We start from the raw sequence: 26,416 nt of genomic DNA, 5'->3' as shown, positions 1-26,416 counted from the left end.
CTAGCGCGGAATGCCACACTGACCACCGGCTGGTTCGCTGCAAGCTCAACCTTCACTTCAAACCAAAGCCCAGGAACAATAAAGCCCCCAGAAAGAGGTTCAATGTTGGAAACCTGCAGTCAGACGAAGCGAGAGGAAACTTCCAGGCAAACCTCAAAGCAAAGCTCGACGATGCAACCCGCCTCACGGACCCGTCCCCTGAAACCCTCTGGGATCAGTTGAAGACTACCATACTGCAATCCACTGAAGAGGTACTGGGCTTCTCCTCCAGGAAAAACAAGGACTGGTTTGACGAAAACAGCCAGGAAATCCAGGAGCTGCTGGCAAAGAAGCGAGCTGCCCACCAGGCTCACCTTACAAAGCCGTCCTGTCCAGAGAAGAAACAAGCCTTCCGTCGCGCATGCAGCCATCTTCAGCGCAAACTCCGGGAGATCCAAAATGAGCCTCGCCAAACGAACACAGCTCAGCGCGGACATTGGCGACTTCAGGGGTTTCTACGAGGCTCTAAAGGCTGTGTACGGCCCCTCACCCCAAGTCCAAAGCCCGCTGCGCAGCTCAGACGGCAAAGTCCTCCTCAGCGACAAGATCTCCATCCTCAACCGATGGTCAGAACACTTCCAATCTCTTTTCAGTGCCAACCGCTCAGTCCAAGATTCCGCCCTGCTCCAGCTCCCTCAACAGCCCCTAAGGCTAGAGCTGGATGAGGTTCCCACCCTGGATGAGACATATAAGGCAATCGAACAACTGAAAAGTGGCAAAGCAGCAGGTATGGATGGAATCCCCCCAGAAGTCTGGAAGGCTGGCGGCAAAACTCTGCATGCCAAACTGCATGAGTTTTTCAAGCTTTGTTGGGACCAAGGTAAACTGCCTCAGGATCTTCGTGATGCCACCATCATCACCCTGTACAAAAACAAAGGCGAGAAATCAGACTGCTCAAACTACAGGGGAATCACGTTGCTCTCCATTGCAGGCAAAATCTTCGCTAGGATTCTACTAAATAGAATAATACCTAGTGTCGCCGAGAATATTCTCCCAGAATCACAGTGCGGCTTTCGCGCAAACAGAGGAACCACTGACATGGTCTTTGCCCTCAGACAGCTCCAAGAAAAGTGCAGAGAACAAAACAAAGGACTCTACATCACCTTTGTTGACCTCACCAAAGCCTTCGACACCGTGAGCAGGAAAGGGCTTTGGCAAATACTAGAGCGCATCGGATGTCCCCCAAAGTTCCTCAACATGATTATCCAACTGCACGAAAACCAACAAGGTCGGGTCAGATACAGCAATGAGCTCTCTGAACCCTTCTCCATTAACAATGGCGTGAAGCAAGGCTGTGTTCTGGCACCAACCCTCTTTTCAATCTTCTTCAGCATGATGCTGAACCAAGCCATGAAAGACCCCAACAATGAAGACGCTGTTTACATCCGGTACCGCACGGATGGCAGTCTCTTCAATCTGAGGCGCCTGCAAGCTCACACCAAGACACAAGAGAAACTTGTCCGTGAACTACTCTTTGCAGATGATACCGCTTTAGTTGCCCATTCAGAGCCAGCTCTTCAGCGCTTGACGTCCTGCTTTGCGGAAACTGCCAAAATGTTTGGCCTGGAAGTCAGCGTGAAGAAAACTGAGGTCCTCCATCAGCCAGCTCCCCACCATGACTACCAGCCCCCCCACATCTCCATCGGGCACACAAAACTCAAAACGGTCAACCAGTTTACCTATCTCGGCTGCACCATTTCATTAGATGCAAGGATCGACAATGAGATAGACAACAGACTCGCCAAGGCAAATAGCGCCTTTGGAAGACTACACAAAAGAGTCTGGAAAAACAACCAACTGAAAAACCTCACAAAGATAAGCGTATACATAGCCGTTGTCATACCCACACTCCTGTTCGGCTCCGAATCATGGGTCCTCTACCGGCACCACCTACGGCTCCTAGAACGCTTCCACCAGCGTTGTCTCCGCTCCATCCTCAACATCCATTGGAGCGCTTACACCCCTAACGTCGAAGTACTCGAGATGGCAGAGGTCGACAGCATCGAGTCCACGCTGCTGAAGATCCAGCTGCGCTGGATGGGTCACGTCTCCAGAATGGAGGACCATCGCCTTCCCAAGATCGTGTTATATGGCGAGCTCTCCACTGGCCACCGTGACAGAGGTGCACCAAAGAAAAGGTACAAGTACTGCCTAAAGAAATCTCTTGGTGCCTGCCACATTGACCACCGCCAGTGGGCTGATAACGCCTCAAACCGTGCATCTTGGCGCCTCACAGTTTGGCGGGCAGCAACCTCCTTTGAAGAAGACCGCAGAGCCCACCTCACTGACAAAAGGCAAAGGAGGAAAAACCCAACACCCAACCCCAACCAACAAATTTTCCCTTGCAACCGCTGCAATCGTGTCTGCCTGTCCCGCATCGGACTTGTCAGCCACAAACGAGCCTGCAGCTGACGTGGACTTTTTACCCCCTCCATAAATCTTCGTCCGCGAAGCCAAGCCAAAGAGTAGTAGTATATGGAATGTATTCTGCATGGAGGTCAGTGACTGGTGTCATTCTGCAGTGATCTGTTCGGGGACCTATGTTCTTTTTAATTTTTATGAATGACTTGGACAAAGAACTGGAGGAGTGGATCAGTAAGTTTGCAAATGTCATTGGTGGCATTGTGAATAATGATATACAGAATGCAGAGTTTGGCAGAAAACTGGCAGATGGAATTCAATCCAAATAAGTATGAAGTGATGCACTTTGGAAGTTCAAACTTTAAAGAAGAATGGTTAATGGCAGGATTCTTAACAGTGTGGAAGAACAGAAGGTCTTAAGATCCAGCAACATAGATCCTTCAAGGTTGCTGCACAAGTTGATATGGTGTTAAGAAGGCCTATAGTGTGCCGGCCTTCATTAGTTGGGGGAAAATGAGTTCAAGAGCCCATGAAGTAATGCTGCAGCTCTATAAAAATCTGGTTGGACCACACTTGAAATATCGCATTCAGTTCCAGTTGTTTCATAACAGGAAAGATGCAAAATACTTCAGAAAGGGTGAAAAGGAGATTTACCAGGATGTTCCTTGGATTAAAGTGCATGTCTTCAGATTTCAGATTTTTTTGTCAAACTCTTGGCTATCCATTCCATAGGATGACGATAGTTCCTTTCAGTCAGTTTGTGAGGTTTGATATGATACCCCACTTTTCAGAAAGGAATGGATTTAGGTGAGTAGGGGTTGCATAGGTTCAGACCCACCCTCTCAGCATCCCTTCCCAGATCCAGCAGCATGGTGAAGTCCAAGACGGCTGGGGGAAGTTCTATTGCAGTGAATGGCCAGACCAAGCTTCGATGCAAGGGATGCCCTTTCTGCGCTTCATGGCATGTGTTTGCCAGATGGCCATTGCCCCTAATAGAGGGTTTGGCCACCCTTTTGACAGGTCGTTTTCCATCCTGCAGGGTGTCTAGCCACCTTTCGCAGCAGACAACCCTGGTGTAGGAGCCGGTTTAGTCGCAGACCACCTGACCATGCGACAGATAGTACTCGGTTAAAAGGTACAAGGACTGCCTAAAGAAATCTCTTGGTGCCTGCCACATTGACCACCGCCAGTGGGCTGATATCGCCTCAAACCGTGCATCTTGGCGCCTCACAGTTCGGCGGGCAGCAACCTCCTTTGAAGAAGACCGCAGAGCCCACCTCACTGACAAAAGGCAAAGGAGGAAAAACCCAACACCCAACCCCAACCCACCAATTTTCCCCTGCAACCTCTGCAACCGTGTCTGCCTGTCCCGCATCGGACTTGTCAGCCACAAACGAGCCTGCAGCTGACGTGGACATTTACCCCCTCCATAAATCTTTGTCCGCGAAGCCAAGCCAAAGAAGAAAAGAAAGACGTGGTACCAGTAGCATTCAAACGAGTGACCCGACACATTATTGTCAGAGTACATACACCACATCACATATAACCCTGAGATTCTTTATTCTACGGGTGAGACAGAATTACCACTTACTGGTAATGCAAAAAAAAACTGTACAAGCTATTTATATGTAAACAATTAAAGAACTGTAAATAGATAATGAATGTAAACAAACAGAGTGTAATATAGAGAGAATTATTTTTACAAATCAATGAAGGGCACAAGTAAGTCCTTCAATGAGTCCCTGATTGAGTTTGTTGCTGAGAAATCTGATGGTGATGGGGTAGTGGCTGTTCCTGAACCTGATGGTGTGAGTCTTGTCTTGTGTATTTGGTTTCTATTTGTATTAGGTCTCTATTTAACCACTTTGTTATAAAGCCAAATACAGGTTGAGTACTCCTTATCCAAAATGCTTGGGACCAGAAGTTTTTTGGCTTTTGGGTTTTTTCAGATTTTGGAACAATGGAACTAAGCAGCACAGAATCATCAGTAGGATACTGGTGTCAGCAGTTAAACGGCAACAAACAACGGCAAGCTTTTTGAGCTCTGACATTACGCCACAAGTGGAAAATTCACGTAAAAGTACTTACCCCCAAAAAAATCTCTGCTTACAAAGGAAGACCAACTCCCCACTACCAGTCCTCAACTACAGTCTCTGCTCCTGCCCGGGAGCCCGGGGTCCTCGCTCCTGCCCAGCAGCCTGAGGTCCCCACTCCTGCCTGGGAGCCTGAGGTCCCCGCTCCTGCCTGGGAGCCCGAGGTCCCCGCTCCTGCCTGGGAGCCCAAGGTCCCTGCTTCCGCTCAGGAGCCCAAAGTCCCTGCTCCTGCCCGGGAGCCCAGGGCGATTTCTTTAATGTGGATGGTACCGAACCCAATGTTGAGAATGGAGTCACTGTTTGCCGACTCCAGCTACAGCTGATGCTGAAGAGTCGGACCCAGCTGTGTTTGGCATCTTCCCGGCCAGAAGTAAAGATTTCATTTTTTTAAAACTGTTATTGTAATCAAACTGTCACCTCATGAAAAAGTCAGGGGTTGAATTTTTTTTGACTTGTGATGTCATGTCAGCAGTAAAAAAATTATTTAGGATCTTTTCAGATCTTCGGATACAGGGTACTCGACCTGTATTATAATTTGATATCAAAAGCACCTATACTTCTTTCCCGATGCCAGCAGTGAGAACAGAGCATGTGCTGGGTGGTGTGGAACCCTGATGATTGTTGCTGCTTTCTGACAGCAATGTTCCCTGTAGATGTTCTCGATAGTGGTTTACATTCAGAGGTATTGGTGTCCCTATACCAGACTGTGATGCAGCCAGTCACCGCACTTTCCACCATACATCTGTTGAAATTTGCCAAGGTTTATGGTGTCATACCAAACCTCCACAAACTCCTGAGGATGTAGAGGGGCAGATGTGCTTTCTCCACTAGTATGCTGGGTCCAAGAAAGATCGCCCGAGATAGTGACTCCCAAGAACTTAACTCACTCTCTCAATCTCTGATCCCTCAATTATCACAGGATCATATACCTCTGGTTTTCCATTCCTGAGAACAATCAACTCCTTATTTTTGGTGACATTAGGTGCAAGGTTGTTGTTGGTACATCATTCGGTCAAGTTTTCAATCTCCCTCCTGTGAGCTGACTCATCACCTTTTTTTTATAACCCACTACCGGGTTATCGTCACCAAGTCTATAGACGGTGTTCTTTCTTTGGCTTGGCTTCGCGGACGAAGATTTATGGAGGGGGTAAAAAGTCCACGTCAGCTGCAGGCTCGTTTATGGCTGACAAGTCCGATGCGGGACACGCAGACACGGTTGCAGCGGTTGCAGGGGAAAATTGGTTGGTTGGGGTTGGGTGTTGGGTTTTTCCTCCTTTGCCTTTTGTCAGTGAGGTGGGCTCTGCGGTCTGCGGTGTTACTGTTGTACCAAGCCACACAGTTGTTGGCGCAGCACAGAGCAGGGGGTTAAGAATGCAGCACTGTGGCAAGAGTTGATAAAGCTTGACCATTCCTCCTTGGAGCAACGAACGAGAGTGACTTGATAGAGGTATATAAGATTATGAGGCGCATTGATAGGGTGGACAGCCAATACCTTTTTTTTCTGGGGCAACAATAGCAAATACCAGAAGACATCTGTTTAAAAGTCAGTTGAGGCAAATTTAGGGGAGATATCAGAGAACAGTATTTTTTTAAACAGTGTGGTGGGTGTCTGGAATGCATTTCCAGGGATGGTGGTGGAGGCTGGCACAACAGCAACTTTCAAAAGACTCTTAGATAGGCACATGGATAGAAGAAAAATAGAGGGTTATGAGTGCGAGGTAGGGAAGGATTAGATTGTTGCTAAGTAGGTTTATATAGGTCAGCACATCATAGGCCGAAGGGCTTGAACTGAGCTGTAATGATCTATGTTCTATGTTTTATTGTCTGGAATTTAAGTGGCACAAAAGCTATTTGCTTGGAGATCATTTAGATTTTGATCGCCATGGTACGCATTTCTGATGTGTGCACTCTTTCATCACTGCACATCTGCTGTGGCCTGATTTGCCACACTATTTATCCAAAATTAATTGATGGAGAGGCAAAATTTAATTCATTAATCTTTAGTGGAGCTTGGATATGGAAAAAGTTAGAAATATGAAGGGATTTGAAAATACGGAAGGACATTTTGAAACTAAAGTGGTATTAGTCTAGGAGCCCCGATAGGTCTGTGAGGATATTGCTGATAGGAGGATGGGATAGTGTAGGTTAGTCTATGACAGCAGAGTTTAGAGTAAGATCAACATAAAGAGGATGAAACCAAATTGATGATTTTTAGTCCCAATTACATTTTCCACTGACCTCATCCCTGTCTATGACCACTGTCTGAAGCCAAACCAAACCATACTTTTTTTGCTATATTTGACCCCGAGGTGTGTTCTCAGGAACACATTTTCTTAGGTCAAAGTCATTCACCTTCCACATCCACAATGCTATCCCTTGTTACTTCAGTGAATGTTCTGCCGAAATCCTCATTCATGTCTTTATTATGTTAACTATCCCAATGTCCTCCTGGTTGACCTTTTGAGTTTATCTAAAATAATACTTTGTATATCTTAACCCACACTGAGTTCTATTGCAAATTTACATTGGGAAAACAGATACTCAATTGATCATAATTTTAACTTGACCTTTCTTTTTACACTTTTCTTTCCTCCTCTGTACTTGCTTTAAACATTTGTTATCTTTAACTTTATCCAGTTTAGGTGAAAGGTCATTTGCCTCAAAATATTATCTTTGGTTCGCCACGCATGACACATGCCTTTGAACATACTGAGTGCTCTCAGAATTTCCAATTTTTACATTCAAATTGCCTACATTTGCAGTTTTTACTTTTGGTGGTTTGTCTCAGCTTTTACCTTTCCACCTGTGAACCAAGTTTCCAGAAGTGGTGAATGTCACAAGTTGGAGCAGATTAATCTTTTATTCTATAAACTGATATCTCCATTAAAAACACTAGTTCCAACAAGTTGAAGTAACGGTGATTTTAGATTTTTTTTATATAATCTAAACATACAGCATGGTATCTGGCCATTTCGGCCCACGAGCCTGTGCTGTCCAATTACACCTAATCTCTGGTATGTTTTGAATAGTGGGAGGAACCAAAGCACCCAGAGGAAACTCACGCAGAACGTACAAACTCCTTACAGCCAGAATTGGGACTTGAATCCTGGTCCCAATTGCAGGCGCTGTAATAGTGTTGCACTAACTGCTACGCTAACCATACCACCCTTATTTTGAATCAGGAGTAAGGAACCAACTCAACTCAACCCCCCTTCTTCCACTTACCCAACAACAATTATAGCCCATAATCTGGGATGATCATGAGGTGAAGAAACTGATCTGCTGATCATTTCCAAAATTTTGTACTTTTATTTCAAGGTGAACTGGTTTATGAGGGCATAATATCAAATCAGTTTAGCTCATGTCTCCAGTAAGTATGTAAAGTCAGTTTGTTTCATAGTCCATCAGCATTGAGAACTTCTCATTTCTTAAGCATCTCCCCAGAAGATGAGTTGGAAGATGTTGTGGCCTTGTGGACTGATGATGAAACATTCTCAATAGTTGCCTGCATAGCTTGGGGACAGGGCATGTTTGACTCTAACCTGCCAGCTGTCACTTTAATTCTCCTACCAACTCTCACTCATGACTTCAGCCTTGAGCCTTTTGTACTGTTCCAACGAACATCATCCTGAAAATGCACAGTAGAACCTTCAGAACTCAATATTGTAGACAACCTGCCTTTCCACTTTGGATGAAATGCCATCTACCTACAATTCAACTTTTCCCTTTCCCCTGCTGAGTATTTCCTGTATTCTCGTTTATTTCAGATCACCAACAAGGGCTGTAATTTGATTCCCACAGTTCCAGCCTTGTTCTTTTCCTTTCATTTCTACTCCAGATAGATAGATCCAGATAGTATGTAATAACCTTCAACACCTCTCTCAGCTGGGCAGCACTACCTTTCACCTCACTGTTTATTGTTTCCCATCCTTTTTTCTTCCACTCTTCCCTCTTCTCTGAAACTTAAAATATGCTTTTCTTCTAAATTGTCCTAGTTCTTGTGAAAAGTTGTTAACCTGAAATATTAACTGTTTATCTCTTCACAGGCACTGCCTGACCTTCTGATTACTTCCAACATTTTCAGGATTTCCAGTATTAGGAGTTTTTTTTTGTTGCTAATCTATTCCTGACATTGATTTCATAAATTGGTTGTTGCAATTAAAAAAAAACCAAGGTGTTAATAATGCTGAAGACTGAGAGAATCAACCTCCAACTTGGGCTTGCTGAACTTGAGGAACAACTTGATGACATTTGAACTTCTCCAAGAAATGTCTAGTCAGGAACATTGCAGAACTAAAAGTGCACAAATTGAGAGAAATTATTGTAGTCTATAAAACAAAATTAGTAATTTCCAAGATAAACCATGAACATTATTTATATTTTATGGAGTACCATGGTTCATACAAATGAACAGGATACAGGCATATATTTCAAAGCTAATGGTATTATATATTCTGATTATGCACCTGTGGTTCTCAAAAATATTTTAATTTATAAATTAACCTTATGTAAAGTTCTAGCTTTCAAGGTATCTCCAACCATATGGTCAATTTTCACATCTGTGGACTGTGCTGTTCCTCTCACCTGCCAGAAAAAAATGATGCAAAAAGTGTGTTTGAAAATAAAGAGCACCATATTTTTATTTTTTAATTTACTGTTTTTCGTGTAAATATTTAGGGGCTGAGTCAGGTTGATCATATGATATTTGAAATAATTTGGCTGACAGTCATGGGAAATTTAAAATTTTATTTTGTGATTTGGCATCAACCCAAAGAAAAGTGACAGATGTTTGGCTGACTCACATCACCCATTCACATTTCATGTCAGATGTGCGTCTGTTGTTGGCAGACTAACAGAACAGCCTTTCAGCATGATGGGGTAATAACAACTGGAAAGGATTAATTTATAGATTAAGCAATTTGTGATCTTTATCTGGAGTTAATCAGATTAGTGATCATTGCTGGATGAAATACCAACTTTGGACTGGACACTTCTAGCCAGTAACTACACTAACAAGTATGACCTCTTTGTAGTGTCAGACATGCATGCACTGACAATCCATCATTTGTAAAATACTTTGATTATCTTTCTACAACAGTCATAAAAGAATATGAGCACATCTTAACTAGATCCCAAATCTTGTGTGAAGTATAAGGCTTCTATGTCCACTTCTATGCTTCTTCACATTTTTTGGATTCATATTCTGATGATCTGATTATGTGTAAAAATAATTTTCCTTTGCTCTGTCAATTGTAGCCTTTTCATTTTCTGCTCCTCAATGTATCACGAGAAGATCCTGCCTCTCTGATTATCCTACATCTTTCCATGGAGAAAGGCTACTAATAGTACTGTTCTGCATGTCAGCATTGATACACATTGGAGACAGTCACTCATACTGGAAAATGGACCTATTCCCCACCACCCTCATCTCCATGGCATCCTTTAATGCAACATGTCTATAGCTGCATGAGGATGAGTCTTTTAAAGTATGATAAGACACATCAGCTGCTATGATCATCTGCAGCTCCCATATGTTGATATGTATCTCAAGACTTGTATTTCTTTCAATGCAGCACCTTTGCAACCAATTTTGCAACAGTTCAAGGAGAGTACAGCCTACTGATGGGAGTCAATGCAATTACTTTTTACGCACACCTTCTAATAGGTCCAAATCAAGAACTAGGCATAAGGCCTTCAATTTCTTTGCCAGTTTGTAGTTCACAATGTAAAATCCACTGTGAATTGGAATAAACGTAGTGTCATGGCTCACCCGCACAACAAGCGTACCGGTGTCAGCAGCTGTGGGTAAGTCTGCAGCCAGTGTCATCCACGGAAACATTCAGAGCAGAGCAAAGCCGCGGCCCTAAAGTTGACGTCACCTCTGCTCCGCTAGGGTGCTAAGGACTCTGGAACCAGGCGGGCCTTTTAAGGCGCGCGATTTAAAACCAGTAAAACAGTTACTCCAGAACCCTGCAAGACTCAGCGTGTTCTTTTCGGTTTAGCAGGTTACCAGCCACATTGATGACCCCAATGGTCCAACGGCACTTGGATCTGACGCAAACAAGTCCAGCAGCATGCACAACGGGAACGACTCAACTTTTCAGAATGCAGCTTCAGTGAAAGTGCCGACTTTCAGATCCACTCAACCCCTCATCTGGTTCTAGCAGGAAGTGGCCCAGTTCCGGGTCAAAAACATTGTATCAGATGAGACCTGATATTACTATCTGGTGGCTGCGCTCAACCAGGAAATGGCAGACTGTGTAATGGATTTTCTACAGCAGCCTCCGTAGGCTGGCAGGTTGAGACACTCAAGGCCCTGTTAGTCAGCACATTTGGCCTCTCACACCACAAACAGGCTGTGTGGTTGCTATGGATGGATAGCCTAAGCGACTGGGCTGCATCAGCCCTAATGTGTGACATGCTGGCACTAGTAAACAGCCGTAAGCTGTGCCAACTCTTTGAATAGCTCTTTTTAGACCAGATGCCAAAGGACCCTTCAGGGTAGTGCAACATAATGGGACAACCTGTATTTTGGACATTGGGGTATGGGAGGAGACATTTACCATTAGCCGTCTCAAACCAGTGCACCTGGAAATTGATCCACCGTTGTTACACCACCTGCTAGGAAACAAGGCCGACCACGCAAAATGGACAGTATACAGGTTACGGTCCTGTGACTCCTATCACCGGTTCGGGGAGGGAGGGGGGAGGGTCCATGTAGTGCCTCACCTGCACAACAAGTGAACCAGCACTAGTAGCCGCAGGTAAGACAACAGCCAGCGGCATCCACAGAGACACTCAGAGCAAAGCAAAGCCGCAGCCCGGAAGTTGATGAAACTTCCGCCCTGCTGGGGCGGCTAAGGACTCTGGGACCGGACAGGCCTTTTAAAGCGCACGATTTAAAACCAGTAAAACAGTTACTCAATGTGTACTTTTCGGTTTAGCGGCTTACCAGCCACAGTAGAAAAGGATAGTTTGAACCATCTATTTTATTCAAACATTTAATTACCAATGTATTTTTGTGCACAATTATCCTACTTCGATAAATTATAGTTTTCTATTTTCTATTCCAGGGCAGCATGGTTAGCGCAACTCCTTTTTAGCACTAGCGATCAGGAATGGGGTCCGAATCCCATGCTGTCTGTATGGAGTTTGTACGTTTTCCCCGTGTCTATGTGTGTTTTCCCTGGGGGCTCCGGTTTCCTCCCACCATTTGAAACATAGCGTGGGTGTAGGTTAATTGGGTGTAAGTTGACCCAGCACGGACTCATGTGCACTGAAATGATCTGTTACTGTGTTGTATGACTGAATTTTTAAAATTACCTAGCAAATAATAAAGAACTCTGCGTCTGCACATTTATTCCCAGATGACTGCAATAAATGTGTTAGAAAGTTGCATTAGTGTTTCCTAACTTTTGCCTGCAAAATGTACTCCATTTTGATCATGTGCTCCATTCCTCAAGCACCAACTGGAACCAAGCATAAGTCATCATGACTAAAGAACACTCTCTCCTGCCATTACATGCCTATAATTTGATCTGCACCCTTATGTTTTCACGAAGAACTCACCAGTTTGGTTCACTGCACAAAGGGCTTACCCTGTCACAACATAACTAAATTAAGCTATAGTGGTGTGTGCTGCTAAGTATGATATAGCAAGTTCTAAGGGATGTACACTCTATTTCCTACAAGGAGATTTTCAGATTTAAGGGAAAATTGTTACGTGATAAACTATGCTGTTATCTTATCCAGCAGACCTTCATGTGCCAATGTTCAATCAAAGATAGTTAAGATAAACTGAGCATACATCATGCTTAAGTACCTACTTATTCATTATAATATGATGAGACTTATATCCCTCCAGCAGTGACATCAGTCCAGTTGCAAAAAGCAGTGGAATGTATAAGAATCAGCCTTGCTAATGTCAGGCTGGGATTGCAACATTTTCAGTCATTTTTTTTTAATTTAGACATTCGGCACTGTAACAAGCCAATTCGGCTCTACGAGTCCGTGCCGCCCAATTTAAACCCCATTAACCTACACCTCTGTACGTTTTGAAGGGTGAGAGGAAACCAGAGACCCTAGAGAAAACCCATGCAGACACAAGAAGAATGTACTAACTCCTGAACGACAGTGTGGGATTGGAACCCAGGTCCAGTCGTGATTGCTGGCGCTGGAAAGGCATTGCACTAACCGCCTCACCAACCGTGCTGCCCTTTTCTGAATCTTTTCCATCTCAGAAAAGCCTGTTGTCTGGAAGACATAGCAGATGTTATCTGTACAGATGCACTTTCAAGACAGGATTTCTCCAAGTCCTTAGTGCATGAAGGGTTGAGGAGCTTCGTACTCTGAAAAATGATTGGATTAACATACCCTACACTCACTGGTGTTTAGATTATTTCATTACAACATAAAGAACTCGGAGGGGAATTGACAAGGTGATGCTGAGAAACTCTTTCATCTACCTTGAGGGGAAATGATCCTATGGGCCTGAATAAGTACCTAGATGGCTGCAGGGTAATATCAAGTAATGCCTTAGGTCAATGTTCAAGGCCGAGACTGCTATTTGGAGACTGAGATGATCTGCGGATGCAGTAATCAGGTCACAATAGCAGGTGCATGATCAGCCTTGACTCTAAAGGCCACATGGCCTGCACCTGCTCCAATTGCTCATCTTTCTTATTGGCCTATAGTTGAATACAGATGCTGAGGTGATCTGCTGTTCTGATTTTTCCAAGCACTTGTGTTCCCACCCACATATATATCCTGAGCCATCTGCCACAGTAGCAGTTTCATGACATCGGAAAGCTATCGAGGCAAGGTCCTTGATATTTTAACAGACAGACCTGTATAGGATACTGAATTTCTGCTGCTTTGAGGTCAAATAAAATAGCACCTGTTTTCAGATATACAGTATTTGGAAACCATTTTTGATAAATGCACTTAATACAAGTAATTGATCACATACCTCTGCAGAAGACTGATCAATATTAAAATGCTTTCTGCCCTTGATGTTACACTTTTCTAAATTTTTCTTTCCACTCACATACCACTTTAAGCAATCCCTATGCCTTAAGTGCTCTGATTAGTGAGGGATTACTTAAGGTGGTATGTGAGTAGAAAGAAAAAATCTGAAAACCACTGCTTTAAACCCATGAAACCGAGAACAGTGATAGTAGGAAGAGGCAGAAGATGTAGAAATATATACTTTGATAGGAGGAAGAAAGAGGAGGTCAAGAGATTAAAGAAGGAAGGTGTGGGTGACAGGCATATAGAGAGGGCAGGAGAAAGAAAGATGAAGAAGGCTGGAAATACAAGGGAAAGCTGGTGGGGGGGGTAGGTGAAGAAATTGGTTGAGAAAATAAGGTGGAGTTTAGCAGAAATTGGACACGTCGGTTGATGTCGTCTGGTTTGAGATTGCCAAGACAGAATATGAGGTGCTGTTCCTCCAAGTTGCAAGTGGACCCAACCTGGGAGTAGAATAGGCCATGGAGAGACATGTCAGTTTGGAAATAGAAAGTAGACAGAGTAGCTGGCCCTGGCTGTTGCAGCAGACAGAGTGAAAATGGTTGTGAAGTGATCCCCAATCTGTATCCGGTTTCTCTGATGTGGAGGAGGCCATGTTAGAAGCATCACATGCAGTAATGAACTCCACAGATTTTCAGTGGAAGTGTTGCTTCACTTGGAGCCCTGAATGGTAGTGAGGGTAGAGGTGTAGGTGCAGGTGTAGTACTTGGCATGGTCACAGGGTTGTGCTGGTGGGAGGGGCATGGGATGAGAGGACAAGGGAATCGTGGAGACAATGAACCCTATCGAATGTGGAGAAGGGAGGGGAGGGGAAGATATAGACAACAAAGACAGGAGCAGCTGGGACTCTTGCTACACTTTTTATCTGGAGAAAGTGGGAGGAGTCAAAGGAGGTCTTTGAGGGCATGTGTCAGTTCTGCCAGACAGTAGTAGTGGAGGAGAACTGGTCAAGTCTATTATCCTGGAAGAATCAGACCCTTGAGGCCTTCTTTAAGGAGGATGGAACGTCCATGTTTAAAATCAGGCAGTCAATACTGGGAAACTGAAAATTGTTAAAGTGAGGAAGAGCATTTAAGGTGTTACAGATATAGATGGGAAGGGGGACACAATGGAATTGAGATATGATGATACAATTTTAGTGGGTCAGGAGCTCACAGAAATAATAGGCCTACCAGAGCAGTTGGCTTTGTGGATCTTGGGTAGGAGATAGATTCTGGTAGTGTGGGGTTGGGAAACAAAGAGGTGGAAGATCTCCAGAGGAGATGAGGTCAGCAACAGTACAGGAGATGGTATCCCTCAAGTCCTTTTGAAATCTTGCCTCTTTCATCTTAAATCTACACCTCTAGTTTTAGGATCCCTTAAAATACATGTCTATTGTTACTTACCTCATTATCGGCCCTCATGATTTGATAGAATTTACAGGCAGAAAAGATCCAGCCAATCCAGCCTTCCCTTATAACTCAATTCCATCAGTACCAGCAACATCCTAGTGTGTCCCTTCTGCATCCTTTCCAGTTTAATAAAATCTTTCCTCTAACTGACCAACCGGAACCATGCACAAGATCTCATAACTACAGAGACCTTCATATTTTACTTGTGAAAGGCTAATTCCCAAATGTATAGCTAAAGCTGGAGGGTGTCAGTGCATTCATAATTGATAGGCAGGAAAGGGAGAGTGCTCTCAGTATCTAGGACAGTGCCCTGGACTGGCTGGAGGAGCATATTACCCATGGAAAGAATATGGCTTATGCCATGCAAAAGGTCAAATACTCTGTGCACAAATTAAAAGAAAAATTGCTGGGAACAATCAGAAGGCAAAGCAACATCTATGAAAAGAGCCAGCATAGTTAGTTTTAAATCAAAGAGAACATGAGGAAGGATGGATTTTCTCTGCCCTATCAATTCTGATCTGCCTTCTTTGCAATTTGTAATCAATTTGTTTTCTCTTTCCTAGCTCTGACAAAGGGACTTCGACCTGAATTTTTAATTTTGTTTCTGTTGCCACTGATGCTGCCTGGTCTACTAAGTATTTCCAGGAGCTTTTTTTTTTAATTTTCAAACTTTCACTTTAACTTCTACCAGAAGAAAAGGACTAAAGGCATAGTTTATGAATGCCTACACTTTGAAAGAACATTGCAATAGCAGCAAATCCCCATGCCAACTTTCTATTTTCTTTTTTCCCACACTAATGGAAAAGTAGATGCCTTCCGTTTTTTATTGAAACTTGAATGACCTGTAAAATGCAGAAATGTATGATATGGTACAGATCAACTGTGATATCCTTGAATATTTCTGGGGCTAGCAAACCAAGAATGAATATGCCCCTGACCTCCAAGGTCAAGTAGTCTACCTGCAAATCTCTGTGGGAATTTCCCTGATGAAGCAGAGCCTGCTTTACATTGCTCCTTCCCAAGGTCTAACAGTCTGTTTGAGTTTCCTGTGAACTTTGGAGGGAATAAAGTCTTGGTTGATATGCCCTTCTATGCCGACAAAGTACAGCTATTTCTGATGCCAATGATCCATTTCCATACCAAGCACCAAGAGCCATAAACAAATGCTCAGATCAGAAAAAAAAATCACCGAAGACACAAAAGGAAGGCTTCATCTGTGAGCGATGTTTAATGTAACCAGTGAGGCTACAGATTCTTGAGGAATAGGCAACTAAAAATGCAGTTTGAATTCTGGTCTTTGAAACTTTGTCACTTCAGTGGCAACAGATTTAGAAAGAACTAGCTGTTCTACAGGCATATAAGAATAGCAATTTTTCAGACCAGTAAAGTTGAAACTCATGCTAGAACAAAAAATATTAGTGATATTATTTAGGAGAGGTTTCTGCTAGAATCATTACCCAGGGTGGTACGTTTGGGTTAGTGGTTAGCGCAATGCTGTTACAATGCCAGCGATCAGGACTTGGGTTCGAATCCTGTGCTGTCTGTAAGGAGTTTATAAGTTCTTCCCATGCCTACATGGGTTTCCTCCAGGTACTCAGGTTTCCTCCTATTGTTCAAAGCTTATCAGGGTTTGTAGGGTTTGCAAATGGGCAACATGGGCTCGTGGGCAAAAATGGCCTGTTACCGTGCTGTATGTCTAAACTTTTTTAAATTAAAAATAAAACCCTTACCCGATGCACAAATTGACAGATGTAAACATTAACAACTAACTAGGTGACTCCCAAAACATTACAAAAACGTTGAAGTTTCATAACCTCCGCAACTGTCAATGGCTGCCAGCTGCGAATTCTTTGCTATTGGGAATTAAGAAGAGTAGAACTTAGCCTTGAAGAACTTGCTCCACAGCTACCTTGGTGTAGGAAAAGACTGAAACTGAGATGATATTAAAACAAATGGGGTGGGGGATTGAGCAGTGGTGGGGGGGCGTGGAGGTGGGGGATTGGGCAGTGGTGGGGGGGGGCCGTGGGGGTGGGAGATACGTGATTTCAATATGCACCTTTACAATGCTGGGAAAATGACAACATCTCTAAGATAACTGGTGCTAATTTTGCTAAAGGTGAGATTTCATTACGAATTGCTTCTAGTACATCCAAAATGCAAAACAATAATTCTAGATGCTTAAAAACATGTGCAAATGAATCTAGTTTCCAGGTTCACATTTCTGGTGGTGGTGGGGGGGGGGGGGGGGGGGGGGGGGGTGGTTTGAAAAGTTTGTAAATAGATCAATTTTATTCTGCTTTAAATTAAACCCATTTTCAACTATATATCGTTTCACACGATGCAAATTCCTAGCTTGTTGCTTGGTGTTTAACAATACTGTAGTAAAGTTACAGCACACTGAGAATAAAACTACATTGTGATCTACTGTATTTTTCTAATTATAAAATGTAAAATACGGTAAGCTAACTATCGTCCTTCAAAGCCACACAGTGATCTTTATTCTCCGGCTCTGCTTTGATGGTTAGTAAACAAAACTCTACAGAAATCCTGAGAGACATCGGCAGACGCTGCTATGGTGTCTAATCAGATAGCCATTTGCATAAAGCATCAAGTGTAATTTAAAATGTGTTGCACTAGATGTGGAAAGGGAATAATAGATCTATATTGGTATATTTGAAATGAAGGTTGTTATCAAAAACACATTCCTTTGGGACTGTAACTCTCTGTATTCTCATAAAGAGTTATACCTCAAAAGGCCCAACTACATTGATAGCTTCACATGATTACTGAATCACTCCAGGAAAAAAAGTCATAATATGAAAAAAAATCTTGCTGTATTACTTGATGGTAAATCTAAAGCAAGTTGAACATTAACTTAAACTAAACTATATTAACAAAATATTTTATCAAACACTCATACAACTAGCTTCACTGAAAAGAGAATTTTGGCCGAATATTTCTTGTAGTGTAAAGGACATGTACTTCATAGCTATACTATTGGCCACTAATGTCAGAACTCAATTAAAGATATAAATTGAAGAAGTAACAAGGCCTGTTGATGGCTAAGCAAAAAATAAAGAGATCTTCCAAAATGTCAGCAGTATTTCCCTCTCCACTTATGATCATTTGAATCTGGTCAACAATGGTGGTGGGGGAGTTGAAGTTAGCTTTCACAAGTATGTTGTGTGGACAAATCATCAATACAAAAGACCAGCGAGTGGCCTCTCTCAAGCTTCCATAAGTGAACAAGTATCAAATTGGAGGAAGAAAAACAACCAACTCCTTTTGGGTTAATTTTTTTCTGGATGTTGTTATTCTTCCACATTTGCTTTCCTTTGTTTCAAGTTTAAGCAGTCTTCAGGGAGGGATATAGCAGGTTTTTGAAGCACGATGAGATAATTAAGAAATGGGTCAACTCAAAGGTCTTGGAAGACAGGCAGCCGAAGAAGATGAATGAATGAAACACATGTAAATCAAGAAGCACGTGGAGGAGAAGGGAAGATTGTTGGCTGAAGGCCAAATCCACCCATGGTGATCAAAAAGTTTAATTGAACTTTGCGGTATTGCAGTACAAAGTAGGGCCAGATTTATATTGCTAATGGTCAGGATATCATTGCAATAATCTATAAGTACACTTTGTGGTTTCAAAATTATGTGTCTCGGGCTTCTACTTATGCACCATTATACAAAGAATCCCCAAACTTGCTAAGGGAGAACCAAATCATAATTTGCTCTGCTGCTTTAGTCTGGCAGCAGAGCTTGTTTTTTTTTCTGAGATTACCCAGCATTATCAATGGAGTACACTGTGTTACAGAGTTCTTTGTTGTGCATTGGCCTATGTGTTGTGTGGTTTTATGTTAAAAAGTGACAGTTTTCCTTAGAGAGCCAAGGTGAAGGTGAACTGCTGAGAGAGTGGGAGACAGACTGAGTAGGGGCAGAAAATGAAAACAATTCCTGGACTTGGACTTGGTGCTGTGGAGTGGAAGAAGGCCCAGAGCATGAGTCATGGTCTGGAGGACAGTTTAGAATGTTGGGATTTCAAAAAGGATGAACATTCTGAAGGCAGCCAGAAGGATCCGGACCAATCCAGTGGTTCCTCTCTCTGCAAGCAACACAAGACAACTTTGAATTTTGTGCTCTCTCTCTCTCTCTCTCTCACTTTGAATTTTGTGCTCTCTCTCTCTCTCTCACTTTGAATTTTGTGCTCTCTCTCTCTCTCTCTCTCTCTCTCTCTCTCTCTCTCTCAAAGATCTTTTAGCTTCAGTTTACCAAACAAACTGAATTTTTTTAATGATCTTTGCTTCGGTTGAGATCGAATTTTTGTGAGTCTTGTGTGTTTTGTGTTTGTTTTGTGTCTATAATTTAGACTTTAATTACACATGTTATATTTAGGCTGGGAAATTTATTAGTTTTACACTTTTACAAAGATTTGCTTAGTAACTAGTGGCCATTGTTATAAAAGGGGGGGGATTTTGAATTAAAATTTGAAGGTGAATTTTGTTAATAAAGTAATTGTTCATCTTTACCCTGTGTAATATGCCTTCTTTGTGGTTGCTGGTTTGATCTTGTAACAAATGTAAGATTTTTTCTCTCTTCCATAGAGCAAAGGTAGGTCCTCAGTTACCATCTCATTTGAAAGGTGCACTGCTTTTTAGCGCACAAGCATATGACCAAGATTTTTTTTTTAATTTAATTTAAAATAAACTTACCAACCCAAAATGTCTTTGGAAGATGGGAGGAAACGGGAGCACCCAGAGGAAACCAACACTGATGTGGGGAGATCACACAAGGAGGTTCACCAGTTGATTCCAGGGATGAAAGGGTAGGCCTATGCAGGGAGATTAAGTCATCTGGGGATGAAAATCTCAAGCCCGAAACGTTGGTGATGTATTTTCACCTTTGCTACATAAAAGCACTCTTTGACCTACTGAGTTTCTCCAGCATTTGTCTGTGTGGTTTTTTTTTCCCAAGTCATCTAGAATTGTACTCAATTTAGAAGAATTAGAGGGGATACAAAATTATAAAAGATTTAGATAAGATTGAGGTAGGCAAGTTGTTTCTATTTGTGGGGGAGACCAGACTAGAGAAAACATCAAGATTCAGGGCAGTAGATTTAGGACAGAGATAAGGAGAAAATGCTTTTTCAGAGGGTGGTTAATCTGTGGAACTTGCTGCCCATTGAAGCAGTGGGGGTGACCTCAGTAAATATATTTAGGACAAGTTTGGATAAATGTCTACATATTAAAGGATTATGGGGGGGAAAAGGCAGGTAGGTGGAGATGAGCCTCGCATCAGCTGAACCATGAGCACATTGTATGGCAAAGCAGGCTTGACTGGCTGAATGGCCCACACTGGCTCCTAATTCCTAAGCTCCTCACAGACTGTGGCAAATTCAAACCTGGGTCTTTGGCACTGTAATAACATTGCGCTGTGCTGAGCATCTTGCCCTGATGTATTCCAGTTTTGGAAATAATAATGGGAATCATGTATTCCTGAAGTAGAAGTAGAATACTGGGGCCATTTCTACTTACCTCAGTACTACTTTCTTCTCTGCTTACCTATTCTTTGATTCTTTTATTATTCAGAAATCTATCACTGTGTCTTGAACATACTCAAAACTCAAACCTCTACAGCCTTCTCAGGTAGAGAACTCCAAAGATTAGCTACCTATATCATGGGGTGGTATGGGGGCACCAATACCTCAGAGCAGAAAGCCTTGCAGAGGGTAGCGGACACAGGCCAATGCATCACAGGCAGGACTCTCCCTGTCATCGATAAAGTCTGCATGGAACGCTGCAGTAGGAGAGCAGCAGCAGTCATCAAGGATGTCCTACCCAGGACATACTCTGTTCTCATTGCTGCTATCAGGAGGAAGGTAATGATGCCACAAGACTCATATCACCAAGTTCAGGAAGAGTTGCTATCCCTCCTAAACAACAAACTCAATCAGAGACTCATTTAAGGATTCTTACTTTACACATTATTTATTAGTGAATATTTATTTTCTGCATTGCAGTTTGTTTGCACTTCCATCTTATTTATATTTCTCTCTTTTGTATAGGTTTTTTTTCTTGAGTCCAGTTGTTTTTGCACTGTCAATAAGTAGAAAATTCTGCATGGTCTGCAGGAGAAAGAATTGCAGGGTTGTATGCGATGTCATATATGTATTCTGACAATAAATCTGAATTTTGAATCTCTGAATGAAGAATGTTTCCTTATCTGAATACTAAGCCTTCAACATCATATTTGAGAATTATGTTTTCTGTATCTAGACATGCTACATCAATCCTATAAAAATTGATCTATTGCAATGAGATCATCTCTTATTCTTCTAAACTTTTGAGTGTTGGCCCACTCTGCTTAATTGTCTTATAAAATAAACCCCCATCCCAGGAATTCACCCGATGAAACTTTGTTGTACTTCCTTTGACCCAAGTAGATCGATTCTAAAATAATAAAACTTGTATACACCATTCCTAGCGCCATATCACCAGGAATTTCTACTCACTTCTCTAATGCGATTCTAACAAATTTAAATATAACACCATATCATTTTACTAAATAATTGCCAATCTGTCAAATGGTCATTCTGCAATCTAAAAAAACAAATATGCAAATACAAACACTACATGGCTGCATACCAATCTAAGAAATTGTAAAAATATATTTCAGTTTGTGTAATATTGATGACAACCCACTTCGTAAAATTCTCCATACCTGTCATTTAAGAACAACACCTATCCCAAGTGTCTCAATGCCAATGCTGTTTTTATATTTAAATTTACTCAGCATTCAGGAATAGGTCCACAATGAGCAGATGGCAGGTGGAATCCAGACTGTTGTCAGAAGTCTCATTGCTCTTGTGCCTACTTGGCAGCACTAATGTTTCTTTCCACCAGCTGAAACATCACCAGGTGAGACATCTCACTTAACAAAACAATATAATTTAACAGCTCTGCAAAATCTCTACAATGAGTATACAAGAGTAATTTCAGGTGAATCATGTTTCCAACCCTTCCCTCTACTAAACTTAAAAAGTAGCAGTGGGCTTCCTCCCATACAGTATATTTTTGAGCAGGGGGAATGGGTTAATCAAATTTCAATTATCTTATTTACAATTCTTTCAGATTCCTGTTCATTCCCTGCTTGTGTTGTGCACACAAATCCAAACGATCTAAAATGGTACAGTCATGCAGCGATGAGAATCTGAAATGAATGCATTCTGTTCTATAACTGATCATTTTGGCATAAAGTCAGTCAAATTTAGATGTACTGATGAAAATCTAAAAAAAAACCTGCAGATACTGGAAATATGAAATAAAAACAGAAAGCGCCCGAAATTCACGTAAGCAATGTCTGTGGAAAGAAAAACAAACAATGCTTCAGGTCTGAAACACTGACAGAAATGAAAAAAGAGAAAATAAGTCAGTTTTTAGTAGCAGAGAAGATGAGGGAGGGAAGAGTAGAACGTCAATCAATGTGGGCATTGGAAGCATGTTATGCATCTTTTTGTGTGTTTTATGTTGCTAAATAGCAGGACTGTGGGACATGTTCAGAAGGCCAGGCTATACAGATGGAGAACGAAAAAATGAGTCAGAATTATAGAATGCCAACAAATAGAAATGAGCAGTTCTTGTACAGATAGAAAGAAAAAGTGAGCTTACTAAAGTTGCAGAGAATGGTAAATACCTTGAAAGTACTGCTGGGAATGAAGGCTGATACAATAAAAACATTTAAAAGACATGGATGCAAGATAAATAGGGAAGGGCTATGGACTGCGAGTGACTAAAAGGTTAGATTGATCATGGTTTCTGTGCTTGATACAACATCATGGGCCAAAGGTCTGTACTGTCTGAATGGAGGATGAATTAATGTTTCTCAAATTTTGCAGATAATCTGCATTAAGTATGCAAGAATGATTCTGTGTTTTCAATTGCTTGCCACTTTATTTCCTCATCTCACTATTATTCTGACTTACCGGTATATGGTGTCTCATCTTGTTACAATGAGACCCAACGCAAACTTGAGAAAAAACAACCCATCTTCCACTCAGGCATGTTGCAGCCTTCTGGTCTCAATATCAAATTCTGTATTTGTGTAACTCACTCTACTTTCCATCAGAATTATATAATCCTCTTCTACCAGTCATCTGTGATTTTGACTAATTTTCCTTTTCATTAGTAAAGCCTGACCTGCTGGGCACACCCAAGAGCTCTGCTACTATCAACACATGACAGAAAAAACACACTACGCTTTTAGCTGCCACAGTAACATATTTCATCTCATCATATCAGTAGCCCCTTTCACACTTGTGTTCCACTAAATTGGCTGTTCACTGTCCTGAGATAGGAATGTGGTTAAGCTTTTCACTCTTGACCACTCCTAACTGGGACACTGAACGGTTTCATGCTTGCAAGGAGCTATCCCCAGGGTTAGGACTGTTCTACATTCTACCCATGATGTCATGACGTATCAAGCAATGGTGGACCTGCCCTAAATCCTGATCAATGTATTATGATCTTATATTTGAACAAAATTAATTATAAAATAATTAAGCTTTATGTACAGCCCCTGTTGTTGTGACGGCCTATATAAACCTTTATACGGGACCGGGGGAAAAGTGCTAGCAATAAATAGCAATAGTGGACAATTTTTAAACAGGGTTGGAAAGTTTGTAGCACTATAGTACACAATTTATTTAGCGTGGGAAAATATGTAGTGCGATAACGCATAATTTATAGACCGAGGGAAAGTTGGTAGCACTATCGCATACAATTTATATAGTGTGGGAAAGTTGGTAGCATTATTGCGTACAATTTATAAATACCATAGGAAAAACCGATGCAGGACCTGCCCTCCCAGAACGTCGCGTGGCAGAGAAAGCATTCATGGATAGGTTTCTCTGCTGCACGGTATTCTGGGACATCCGGACCGCCATCTCTTTTTCCCCACGGTCTATAAATTCATATTCCTGCACTCGCGCAAAAACTTGGGTAATTTTAATCCCACAATACAATTGCCCATTTCACACTTACCTGATTGCAACGCCAGTGTCTGCAGACGCTGGGGATTGTACTAGGGGCCGTCAATCCCCAGCGTGAGATGATGCCATCTGATGTAGCATTGAGAAGATTTTGCTTAATTCCTGGGATCACTTACAAGTGTGAAAGGTGCTAGTTATTCCCTTTTGTTCGATCCATCTCTCCCTCCTTCCCTCCACATTCTCTGCTATTGGAAACAATTTTTTCTTTTTTTTTCCCAGTTCTGACAGAGTCTCAGGTCAGAAAAGTTAATTCTGTTTCTCTTTCCACAGATGTTTTCTAACCTGCTGCGTGTTTTCAGCATGTTTATCTGCTGTTTATCAAAATTCAACAAACCACTCAAACCATTACTTCCCTAAGAACAGCTTAAACGTTTGCTCTCCCTACCTCCTTCACCCTCATTGAATATTGCTGATTTCTTACAGGATTAATTTATTGCAAACCAGTAATTTTCTCTTGTAGTACACAGTTACAATCCATGTGAAATAGGAGGGCTAAGCTTCAGCAGCAGACAGACATTGTAGCAAACTTGCCAACCCAAAAATAACAGAAGCTCTGCCACCATGCAAAATAAAAGCTGACACATCTTTAAAAAAAAAGCTGAAGCCTTAGTAATGTCCCTGAAAAATAGCTGCAGTATGCAGACACACAGAAAAAATGTGATAGAATATGACCATGTCAAAACTGGAATAACAAGTATATTTTCATTGCACATTGTGAACATTTGTGTCACATATTGTGTGAAACAGAAACCCCTTTCACACTTGCATCCACTAAATTGGTCGTTCAGTGTCCTGGGATAGGAATGGGGGTTTGGCTTTTCACACTTGACTACTCCTAACTGGGATATTGAACACTCACACTTGCAAGGAGCCACCCCCAGGGTTAGGACGGTTCTACCTTCTACCGGAGACGTCATGATGCTTTGAATGATGGTGTGCCTGCCCTAGATCCTGATCAATGTATTATGATCCTATATTTGAACAAAATTAATCATGCCTAATTATAACATAATTAAGCTTTATGTACAGCACAGTATGAGCCCTTCAGCCCCCGTTGTTGTTGTGCTGACCTTTATAAACCTTTATAGTGATAGCAGACAATTTTTAAACAGGGTGGGAAAGTTGGTAACGCAATAGCGCTCAATTTATATAGCGTGGGAAAATTTATAGAGCTATAGTGTACAATTTTTATAGCATGGAAAAGTTGGTAGCTCTATTGCGCACAAATTAAACAACGTGGGAAAGTTGGTAGCACTATTGCATACAATTTATAAATTCCGTGGTAAAAGGCAATGGCGACTTGCCCTCGCAGAATTCCATGCAGCAGAGAAAGGGCTATATGACTGGCTGCATGCATGGAGCATTCATGGAGGGGTTTATCTGCCGCACAGCATTCTGGGAAGTCAGGTCCGCCATTGCCTTTTCCCATGGTATTTATAAATTGTGCGCTATAGCGCTACCAATTTTCCAACTGTTTAAAAATTGTCCACTATGCAATCTATTGCTATTTATTTCCACTCTCTCTCTCTGTCCCCCACTTACACAAAAAAAAATGGGTTACATCTAGGTAGGGAAAACAAGCTTCATCAACAATAGGACAAAATTTTAAATGGAGTACAGAAACAAAAGATCTGATGTTATAATGGGTAGATATTTGAAAATGGTAGGGAAGGTGAAAAAATTGATTGGAAAGCAAACAGAATCCTGACTACTAATATCAGCACAGAATATGCAAGAAAAACAAGAAAACACAGAGAATCAAAAGATGAGTCACAAAAGATCGAATCTATAATAAGATTTTTTTTAAACTTTTAGCAGTGAATGTTTGGGGTTTGGATTGCCTTGCCATGGAGACAGTGTCAAATGCTGTATTCAGAAGGAAACTGGATAAATAGGGAAAACAAATGTAAGCCCATGTGGTCAAAGGCATGGAATGTGGAATCAACTGGACAGCACTTATTGGCCTCGACTTCAGGAGCTGGCATAAGCTTCTTCCATGATATACTCAAATTTCCCTTTCACTTCTTTGAGACAAATATTTGCCATCAGTTTTAAAACCATCGCTAACTCTCACAGTAATGGTCTTCAAGATGCCTCCCAATTTCATCAAAGCACTCTTCTACCTTTTCAGCTCATCAGTCTACACCCCTTACACTCCATCTTCCACATTCTATAATGGTATTCCCCCACCAGAACTTAAAACCTCCTTGTTTCTTTCAATTCATGTTGACCCTTTTCTCCCAAGTGCTCAGTGCTTCCTTGGACACAAAATCTCAAACTGCTGCTGGAGTAAAACTCACAATTATTTGACCCCAGACTCACAAGGAAGTGGAAGGATTGTTCTTTGCAGTCACATTTCAAAACATCTGTAGGTAGTCACAATAAGTATAGGGGGCGGTCAACCGACAGCCATTCCATGACAATGATGTAAAATTAAGCCTCATATGATGCACAGGACATTA

The 26,416-nt window shown here is 42.0% G+C and overlaps 1 protein-coding gene across 3 annotated transcripts in view; it reads right to left on the bottom strand.

Annotated features, from left to right (window-relative positions):
• The window catches only part of triqk (triple QxxK/R motif containing), a 124,630-nt gene that overhangs the window by 93,280 nt on the left and 4,934 nt on the right, over positions 1-26,416 (bottom strand). The window contains exon 1 of one of the 3 annotated variants that reach the window (XM_069921922.1): positions 8,997-9,078. The exons of the other annotated variants lie outside the window; for them this stretch is intronic. The gene's annotated coding sequence lies outside the window, so the exon portion shown is untranslated. Of the gene's footprint in view, positions 1-8,996; positions 9,079-26,416 lie in introns of those variants that run through there. 3 annotated transcript variants of the gene reach the window in all.

This window comes from Narcine bancroftii, chromosome 2 (genome assembly GCF_036971445.1).
Source record: "Narcine bancroftii isolate sNarBan1 chromosome 2, sNarBan1.hap1, whole genome shotgun sequence".
Classification (NCBI taxonomy): domain Eukaryota; kingdom Metazoa; phylum Chordata; class Chondrichthyes; order Torpediniformes; family Narcinidae; genus Narcine; species Narcine bancroftii.
The sequence above is the reverse complement of the archived record's forward strand: the minus strand, read 5'-3'. Positions and strand labels throughout refer to the sequence as shown.